This window comes from Pan paniscus, chromosome 3 (assembly GCF_029289425.2).
Source record: "Pan paniscus chromosome 3, NHGRI_mPanPan1-v2.0_pri, whole genome shotgun sequence".
Classification (NCBI taxonomy): Eukaryota; Metazoa; Chordata; class Mammalia; order Primates; family Hominidae; genus Pan; species Pan paniscus.
This window is the reverse complement of record NC_073252.2, coordinates 166,600,826-166,611,016: the sequence shown is the minus strand read 5'-3', so window position 1 is coordinate 166,611,016 and position 10,191 is coordinate 166,600,826. Positions and strand designations below refer to the sequence as shown.

General features: G+C 45.8%; 1 protein-coding gene across 3 annotated transcripts in view; it reads right to left on the bottom strand.

The window, feature by feature from the left end:
* PALLD (palladin, cytoskeletal associated protein) overlaps positions 1–10,191 on the bottom strand; it is a 423,408-nt gene that overhangs the window by 86,084 nt on the left and 327,133 nt on the right. The window contains exon 1 of one of the 3 annotated variants that reach the window (XM_034959389.3): positions 10,020–10,180. The exons of 1 other annotated variant lie outside the window; for it this stretch is intronic. The gene's annotated coding sequence lies outside the window, so the exon portion shown is untranslated. Of the gene's footprint in view, positions 1–10,019; positions 10,181–10,191 lie in introns of those variants that run through there. One more of the 3 variants, XM_034959390.3, reaches the window with a different exon arrangement.

Here is a 10,191-nt window from a genome sequence, read left to right as displayed (position 1 = left end):
TGCTGTATCTGAAACCAAACCTAAAAGCACGGTGAATGAAAGGAGGAGCAGATTACCTCAAGGGCAGAAGAAAATCCAAAAGCCACATATAAAGAGGGGAATCAGACCCATAATTCATAGCTGAGCAACTGCACAACCAAACTTTGTTTCAAGATATTCAGTCTTCATCATATTCCTTGCTAACTCTTCAAATGACAGTATTAACAGTGGAGCTGGATTACTCTGTAAATGCTACATACTTGCTTTATTCTTCGCATAATAAACCAATAATTGTTGGACTACATAGGATAGGAAATCTTTCACTATCAGAGTAATTCTGAAATATATGCTGAGAGATTTCAGTAGACTGCTATGGTGACAGGAAACAATGGGAGCTAAATGACATTGGGCAAACATTCAGGAGTCCAAGGTGATTATCCTTTCATTTTCAGATTTGTATTTAACTTAATAAGTAGACAAAAATCAAAATAAACACATAGGAAAACTGAGCTCCAAGCAGAGTTGTAGAGGCTGCATGGAGCTTACCCAGGAGCTCAGATATTATAGAGCCACAGAAGGAGCAGACAGAGAGCGGTCAGATGGTACCTAGAACACAATGACTGTCACTCCGTGGCTGAGGTGTCTACTCAACCCCACTGCTGCATTTTCTACTCAACCCCACTGCTGCATTTTCTCCTCAACCGCCAGCCCAGGGCAGCTGGCCACGTTGTAGAAACTGCCACTGTGTGGTTCCCTCAGTAAGCCAACCGCACTTTTCCATTGGAATTGCTTTCCCAAATAAACTGGTCTTCAGGATTTTTAAGCATTTACCCTTAAAAACTTTCCTCCTGAACATGTAGTCAGTGTTCTCAATTTGACTTTGCCAGATTTGCCATCTGTGCTTAAGCTTTTGGAAAATTCTGCAGTTGCCCTTGATGCACATTTTCAAGTGGTAAGATCACTCTGCATCTCAAAGGATGCTTACTGTGCTGAAAAGAAAAACACAGTTGGCCTCAGGAGATCCAGGTCCAACAGCTCACCTTGGGAAAGTCCCAACCTCTATACATGTTAATTCTTAAACATTTATATAGTGGGCCGGGCGCAGAGGCTCACACCTGTAATCTCAGCACTTTGGGAGACCGAGGCAGGAGGATCACGAGGTCAGGAGTTTGAGACCAGCCTGACCAACATGGTAAAACTCCATCTCTACTAAAAATACAAAAAGTAGCCAGGCATGGTGGCACGCACCTGTAATCCCAGCTACTCAGGAGGCTAAGGCAGAAGAATTGCTTGAACCTGGGAGGCAGAGGTTGCAGTGAGCCGAGATTACACCAATGCACTCCAGCCTGGGCAACAGAGCGAAACTTGGTCTCAAAAAAAAAATAAATAAATAAATCTGTATAGTGGAGGTGAGGATATCTACCCTACCCAACTCCCCTACTAAACAGCAGCAAATGTCCTGGTATTTTTAAATGAATGGAACTTGACCCTCCCATATAGCACTGCCTTTCACATATCTCAACCTTGATATGCTTTGATGAATCTAAATTTAGGCTTTAAAAAAATCTCTCAATATAAAATCATTCCAAATAACTTTTTTAGGTGAGCTGTCAGACTACGTTGTTCATTTGTACCCTGAGTCAAAGAAGTTGATCTGGGTAAAGGTCTGGCAGCTTCACACCTCTGGTCGTTTCACTAAGCATCCACCACGCTTCTGAGTAGCTCTGGAAAAGCGGGAGATGAACTGATATTACAATGGTATACTTTTCTAGGTTTGCAAACTGACAACTCTTGGTGGTTGTGTTTAAAGAAGGGCCAAGGAATCATGAACTTGGACAGCTGCCTTATTAGCCCTAGCTGATTTTTTCTGCCCTTCAAAGACATTTGCAAGTTCTTGTATATCACTCTCTCTCTTGCAAATAAAAGCTTCTCCCTGGAGAGGCGAGCTCCTTATCTCTTGTTCCTGGGTATCTTACAGTCACTTGCCAGGACAGATTTATAGTTGCTGGTGTGGACAGTATGTACTCAAACGTTCTCTGTTACATAACAAAATGGTGCAATGTGAGAGAAGTATGGAATACATTTGGATTCATTTTGTCTCTTAATAGAGCCAAAAATAGATTTTTTAAAAAAAAAATCTACATCTTCCACACAAATACATCCATTTATAGTTATGAAGACAAATAGAAAATGAGGCTTTACCAAGAAAAACCACAAGTTTTTCTAACTCCAGTTTTGAATCAATCTATTTGAGGTTTCACTGGAATACACTTTATTTACTTCAATATTCTGTCCCTGGGCAGATTTTGCAGACTATAGCAGAGCCTAGTCAAATGACAGGACCTTTAGTCAACCTTGAAACATGGAGAGCCCAATTTTCTTACTTTATGCTCTCTTTGGGGGCAAACTCATCCTCTCCCAAGGCTTTAATTACCATCTGTGGTGATAATTCCCAAATTATGGTCTCCCACTCAGATCTCCTCCCAGAATGGCAGCCTAGGTATATAATTGTGTCCTGGACATCTCCACTTGGAATGTTCAAAACTAAACTCTTGTCCTTACCTCTGTAAAACGGCGGCTCCATCTACCCAGGGTCTGGCAGAGCCCTGGGAGTAACCTCTGATGCACCCCCGTCCCTTACCCCTCCCATCCCCCCTCCCTCACCCCTCCCATCCCACCAACACCACTTGTAGTCAATTCCTTCTCCTAACTAGCCTTGGAATCCACCTGCTTCATCAGTTCCTTTGCCATTCACTCAGCTGAGATCACCAATATCTAGTTCTCGTATTATTCTAACCGCAAGTGGTTTTCCCGTTTCCCACTGACTACCTACAGAGCGCCCACAACAGTGTGCCAGCCAAGAAGGAGTCATGAAACAGACATAGAAGGCTTCTTCACTGCCCCCAACAGGGGCACCATCTGGTGGGAATGAGGCTTGACTTAGGTGGTCCCAAGAGAATACTACAAAAGAGTATACAATTAAGAATTTTTAGCCAGTTGCGGTGGCTCACGCCTGTAATGCCACCACTTTGGGAGGCTGAGAGGGCAGATCACTTGAGCTCAAGAGTTCAAGACCAGCCTGAGCAACATGGCAAGACCTCATCTCTATTAAAAATACAAAAAATTAGCTGGGCATGGTGGCGCATGCCTGTAGTCCCAGCTATTTGGGAGACTGAGGTGGGAGGATCACTTGAGCCCAGGATGTCAGGGCTGCATCCAGCCATGATCATGCCACTGCACTCCAGCCTGGGTGAAGGTAGTGAGTCCATGTCTCAAACAAAAAAAATTATTTCTTAGTCTAAAACTTAATCCGTTATGGGAATGAGATTAACTCAATGAAATAATTAACAGTAATTGCTATACAAGTGCTGTTTTGGGAACTAGGAACATCACAGCATTTCAGAAAAGGGAGAGAACAATGTGACAATTAGGACGAAAAGCTTAAATGAAATTTCTGGACAAGTGTGTAGGTTTCCTATAGCAGTCACTCAACAAGCATTAACCATACACATAGTAAGTGCAGGACTCTGCTCCAAGTAAATGACACAGCAAAAAAAAAAAAAAAAAGGAGTTAGAAGATAATCTCTCTCCTCAAGAAGTGAACTAGAGAATTCTGATCTCCAATATACTGTGGAAGGACGTTAAGAGTCAGAATTTGACCATGGGCAGATCCTGAGTGTACATTTCACCAGCTAAATTCAGGCTCCCTTTCTGCCAGGTGACTGTTTCACATCTCTCTCCTCAAACTGCACCCCCGGCCCCGCACTCCCTCCCCGACCCTTGCTCCCCACTGATGACCACACTCCCCGTTCCACTAAGAAAACAGAAGCAACACAGAACTTCCACGAGCTTCCATTGCTCCTTCCACCCAGCCCTCATCTGTGCCCCCAGATTCTGCCTGTTTTCCGGGGCCACAGGAGAATCAGCTCTGTGCTCTTGGCTGAGGTCAAGCCCTCTGCTTGTGCACAAAACCCCAGCCGCTCTAGGACATCCCTCCAGCAACTGTCCTCATCTTTCCTGACCTTGGGATAGAAAAGGCCAAGCCCTTCACCAGTCATTCTTGGATACCTCCCCAGTTACTTGCTGCAGTAGAAGCAGTGACTGATGAGGGTGACACGTACTCAACATTTGGTGTTACGACATAAAATGGGTTGCTGCGAGAAACAATAGCGTATGTACTCCTGGACTGATTTTGTTATCTCACAGCTGTCCTTCAGCCTGTATTCTCTACTTGCCTGAACTGCAACCCCAACCTGGCATTCCTCATGCTCCCTAGATCTATTTTACCACATAGCACATAACTCTATCTGAGGCACTAGCTGTTTAGTTTGTTTTGCTTACTGTTCATCTCTTTCCACTGGCATATAAGCTCCACGAGGGCAAGGATTTTGGCATATTTGTCCATTTCATTCAGTGCTTTACTCCCAGAGTCTAACACAGAGCCTGGGCCACAGGACTTGCTCCAAAAATATTTGTTGAATTAATGAGGTCCCAGACTTGCCATTTCTGATCTGTGTGATCTTGACAAATTACTTACCCTCTTAAAATCTCACTTTCATCATTTTTAAGATGGGAGTGCTGATAGTACTCACTACATGGGATTGTGGTGAGGATTAAATGACATAAAATGTGTTCAACATTTTAGCACATTTTCTGGTTTGAAGTACTCAACGAACGGTATATATTCTATGATTAATCTGAATCATATCCATTAGCATCCAGGTTTACCTTGAGTCTATTCAGCTACCGATAGGTGCTGGTTTGGACATTCAGTAGACTGGCATGAAAAAGAAAAATAAGATGTCTACATATGTGCTTTCCTTCTACTACTGAAGACTATTTAAAAACTAACCTTCACTTAAAAAATACTGAACATACAACTAAGTAACATTAATGTCTAGGTCTAGGTTACTAAGTTCTCAGTAAAAATGATGTTTAGTAAGGAAATGATGTCAGTCAGCCTGCAGCTCATATTGATAAGCCATCTAAAATTGGTCCCATACGTGATGACATCTAGACCTCACTTCTTCCGCTACCTGTGCTCTCTTCCCCCTCTTCTCTTTCCTCTGTTGTCACAAAGCCAGCTACTGCCAGGATCCCCCCTCCCCATCGCTCTGCAGTCCAGGGTGGGGTCTCTGTTAGCATGAGGAAACGTGAAAGGAAATGTATCTCTGTGTACCTTTATTTTCCCTCCAGGGCTTAAATGGAAAAAGAGAGAAGGTGGAGTCCCTTTTGCCATTGTAACTGGAATTAAAAACCTTAAAAAACTCAAGTTGGAGCTCTGAGTGCATTTTCCCACAAAAACCATGTTATATATAGTGGTTTGGTTCTATGGTACTATTAATAAGACAGAATACTTCAGCTATGATTTCTGGGCTGGCCTGGGAAACCACTAAATATGACATAGTTTCAGTGAAAAAGTGTGTTCAGGGTTCCCAGCAATGAGTTTTACAAACCCACAATCAGAACACAACCCATCTGAAAGCTGAGGGCCGCCTACTTCGCAGTAGGTTTGACAGCCTCACAAAGGCATCCGAATGTCATAGACGTCAACACCAAGCTTAAGAGTCTCCTGCGTGGTGCTCCAGCAGTACTTCATTTCTGTTTGCCTGATCCCCATTCTCTAATGTGGCGGGCCTACCTCACACAATTTTGTGAGAACTGAAGCACCTGGTTAGCAATAACTATTCAACAAAGGTTAGCTCTCTTCTCTCCCCTTCATTGGTGAAATTTCAGTGTCTGTACTTTTTACTTGGTTTCATGCATTTTCTTATGAATCTATTTTTAACACTTCTATATGAAAAAAATACAAAGCTTTTGCCAGTAGAAACCAGAAAACGGTTATTGCTCATTTCTTCTGGCTGACACACCTTGTCTGCAAATGGCAGCTTCTCCCGCAGCAGGAAATCTTTTCCATCAAATAAGCCATTACGCCTTCCAACAGTCTCTGCCAAACTGAAAATCACCATCTTCGCTTACCATAGTGGCAGAGCTTTGGCAGTTGGGCTAACGCGCATTGAGCAGGGAGACTCGGCACTGACATTAGCTAACCATCCCACATTTCCATCTTGTTTCCTCGTAGTCATTATCCAAAATACACAAGGAAGAGAGGCTCACCTAACTGGAATGGCTTATGTTACCAATTACGGTCAACCCTAAAGCACATAACCAGGAAGGCAGCTAACACTGACTGAGCAGGAAGAAATCTGTGCCCTAAGTAGTCCACGGAGTTAGGCAGAGAATTGTACCTGCCACCAGTTTCAAAATGCTCTTTCTCCTTCCCTGACACCTCAGGCTCTCCTTATTTCATTTTATCTCCATGTACTGTTTTCTATTCATTAAAACTCTTTGAGCCAGGCACAGTGGCTCATGCCTATAATCCAAGCTACTCAGGAGGCTGAGGCACGAGAATCGCTTGAACCTGGGAGGCAGAGGCTGCAGTGAGCCCAGATCATGCCACTGCACTCCAGCCTGGGTGACAGAGCAAGACTATGTCTCAAAAAAACAACAAAACAAACAAAAAACTCTTTGGATGAAACATTTCTCATCTACCATCTCTAATTCTTTATCCTCTCTTAAAATTTGATAACAGAGCTTCCCTGTTTTTTAAAAAAAATCCCTTAAATTCGTGCAATCTCAAAGAGATCTAGGGCTAAACACCTGGGAGACCGAACTAAGAAGAAATGAGTGTCTCAATTTCCTCTCTGTATGGCCCTGGAACAAATTCTCACCTTCTCTGCAGCTTTTTCTCAAATCTGGTTGAGTTCCATTTCTTGTATGGTGTCTCAAAAGAACATTGCTAGAATGAGCCAATATGTATATAGTACCAGGAGCACTTTCAAAGAACACTTTAGTGCTCTTTTAATGTATTATTTTTAAAAAGTATATGGTTAGTGTCTATTTTCCCCATTTACTTGAAGAAGATTATTTGTAAAATACTGAATGGGAGGCAATTTTTGAAGTATAGTGAATTGTGATTACTCAGAGTTTATCTGGATCTCTTGAAATAAGTGCTGAAAAAGTGCCATACGTTTTGATACAAAATTGTTGAAGTGGAAAATATACACAAAAGAAAATGTCGAATACACCTTTTTATAGTTCCCAATGATTGTGAAAGAAATCTGGAAAGGGGGGAAATCAACAATTGTTTGGACAATTAAGAACTGTTGGAACACGCTAATAATTTCCCCTTGAAATAATGACTTTAGCACCTTGAGCAGTATGAACTCCATCAACATTGCCAGGAAATGCTTTATATGTTTCAGGAATAATTAGTTGCTTCAAATATAACAGAGTCAAAGGTTTACTGTAACCTAGGGAAAATAATATTTTGGAAAAATGCAAAAATGCAACTACCCTCAAAGGTAGTCCAAATAATATAGTTCATGAGCAAAGTTTTACAGGCTTAAGACAATAGAGTAAAATTCTGAAGATCAAGTACAATGCAAGGTGGTGACATTTAATTTTTTTTTTATTTTTAGATGGAGTCTCGCTCTGACACCCAGGCTGGAGTGCAGTGGTGTAATCTTGGCTCACTGCAACCTCCACCTGCTGGGTTCAAGTGATTCTCCTGCCTCAGCCTCCTGAGTAGCTGGGGTTATAGGCACACACCACCACACCTGGCTAATTTTTGTATTTTTAGTAGAGACGGGATTTCACCATGTTGGTCAGGCTGGTCTCAAACTCCTGACCTCGTGATCTGCCCGCCTCAGCCTCCCAAAGTGCTGGGATTACAGGTGTGAGCCTCTATGCCCGGCCTATTGTTACCTTTAAAAATATTAAAAGTCAACTAAAAACTATCTAGAGCTCATAAGGATCTACTAAAGCAACACTAAGGCTACTATGAGTAGGACACCTGTTTATTGTTTACTAAGTCAGTGGTCCTCACCTGGGACAGACTGGGCCTGTCGTTATTACATTATTTAAAGCAGGTGAGCTACCACACCATCCCAGCTATCAGAATTTTATGATTCATGAATTCCAACAATCACAATAAAAATAAAGCTGCATTATTTCCAACCATCCCCCATGCTCCTCACACAGGGCACCAAGTTTTCACATAGCCAGAGATGGTGTGGATGTTGGCATATTTTGCTACTTGCTGTACATGCCCAGTTTCTTAATGAATGCGGTCACTGGGAAACCAACCCCACTCCTTTTTCTAACGACAAAGTACAAGAATCAGTAAAAAAATAAGTAAAGCTTAGGGATTGGGGGAAAAACTGTTTATTATCTAGCTCTTGTCTATCTCGTATGTTTATGGTTCAAGGATGTGCTATTTATTAACTGCCTCCCTCAAGTTATAAATCTTACACTCACACAAAGGCATAGGGGTACATTAGCTTCAAACTATCTCCTATATCCACTGATCTAAACAGACATGGGGAAAATCAAATTAACTCAAACCTCTTATCTAAATCAAAGTCTGCCAAGTCTGAAGGGGGAAAAAAAATTGTTTTGGGGGGATGTAAAAAAAAAATAGCAAGAAAGATGCTGTCTTTCTAGAAGCAACCCAAACCCAAATCCCTGGACAATTCTCTGGCTATCTTTTCCTTAGGTAGTGGGAGTTAAGGAGACAGTCCTGACAGGAGCCTGCATAACACAAATCAAGAAATTATCCTCACAGCCAAGGCCGGTGACACCATTCCTTAACCTGGCGGAGGGGAGCTTTTCAAGGCTTATGAACCAGGATCATATTATTCCATGTCTCTGAAACTTGGGTCGGTCCCTCTGTCTTTTTCTCGTGCTAGTTTCTCTGTGATTACGCATTAAAATGTAGAGCCAGTCATCTCTGGCTCCTAGAGACTCCCAGGTTGATGAATGCACACCCGTCCTGGAATTTTGCCTGAAGACCAGTAACGGGACTCGGTGTGCCCGGGCCTGTTCGGGGCACGCAGCGCAAGACCCGGCTCCGTAGGGTGGGAAGATGCCCGAGCCCAGGGAGACCCGACCGAGACGCCCCCTCTCCTGCCCAGCGCGCCCCCTTCCGTCCCCAGCAAGAGAGCAAAGGTCCCAAGCCTCAATCCGGGCTCAAGCGACCAAACCCCTTTCTGGAGTCTGGACCACTCACCATTCGGGACAGAGCTGCCCCCAAAAGTTAAAATGAGACAAAAGGGCGGGAAGCCCCCAGCCCCGGGGCGGGGCCGGCCTAGAGCCCTGCGCTCCAGCTTTGGGAGCTCACCCAGGCCCGGGGAGGGCCAGCCTGGCTGCTCACGGGACCCTCCCTTGTTGGCCCGGCCGTGGCCGGGAACCCACGCGTGGCCGGTGCGCGCTGCCAGTGCTGCAGCTGAGGTTCGGGTTCGGCCCGCGCCCGGCGTGAACAAAGCGGCGGCCAAGGCCTGGGACGGCGGGGACTGAGCCGCCGGCTCCACGCCACCCCCAGGCCCAGAAGAAACACCGACTGCGGGCCGGGCACAGCACCCGGCCGGGGAAAGGACCCCCCGAGTTACGCGCAAACTTTCTTTGAATGGCGCCCAGGTGGGGTGAACCATCCCAAAGAAAGGAGGATGGGCTTGGGAAGGGAGGGCTCGGCTCAGGTCGGGGGGACCCCTCCGTCCCCACTCCCTCCCCGCCAGCTGCCAGGGAATGATGTCATCGCCTCTCCGGGCCCTCACCCCTGTCTCTGCCAGCCCCGCTTTCTCTGCCCTCCCACCCCAGGTCTGACCCCTCAGGGAGCGTGGCCAAGATTGAGAGGGGCGGGGGGCCGTGGGGGTGCGAGGTGTTCAGAGAAGAGTTAGGAGAGCGGGAGGGATCGTCCGTGGCAGCAGAGCATCTTCTCCCGTCTGGGCCCTGCCAAGATGATGCAGACATTCCTATCTGGAGCTCCGCTTTCAGGGATCTGTGCTCCCGCGGGCCGGGGGAGGGAGAAGGCTCGGGAAGGAAGCGGCCGGGTGGAAAGTGCGCTGACGAGTCTCTTGTCCTCCCCGCCCCCACCCTGTCCCGAGCCCTGCACTCCCGACTCGCGGCCCACCCTGCACGCTGCACTCCCTTTAATTCACACATTTCTTCCACCAGCCTCAGGGCCGACTCCCCGCGCCTACCTCGGCTCTCCGGGCCGCCTCCCGCTGCTGCCCGATTCCGCGTCCGGAGCGAGCGGGAGCTGCAGCGGGCTCCGCGGACCGGGCGCGGGGCAGGTATCGGGCTTTATACCTCGCCCGCCGGGTGACTCAGGAGGCTCCGAGCCTTCACCCGCCGCCCTTCAAAATAAGAGTC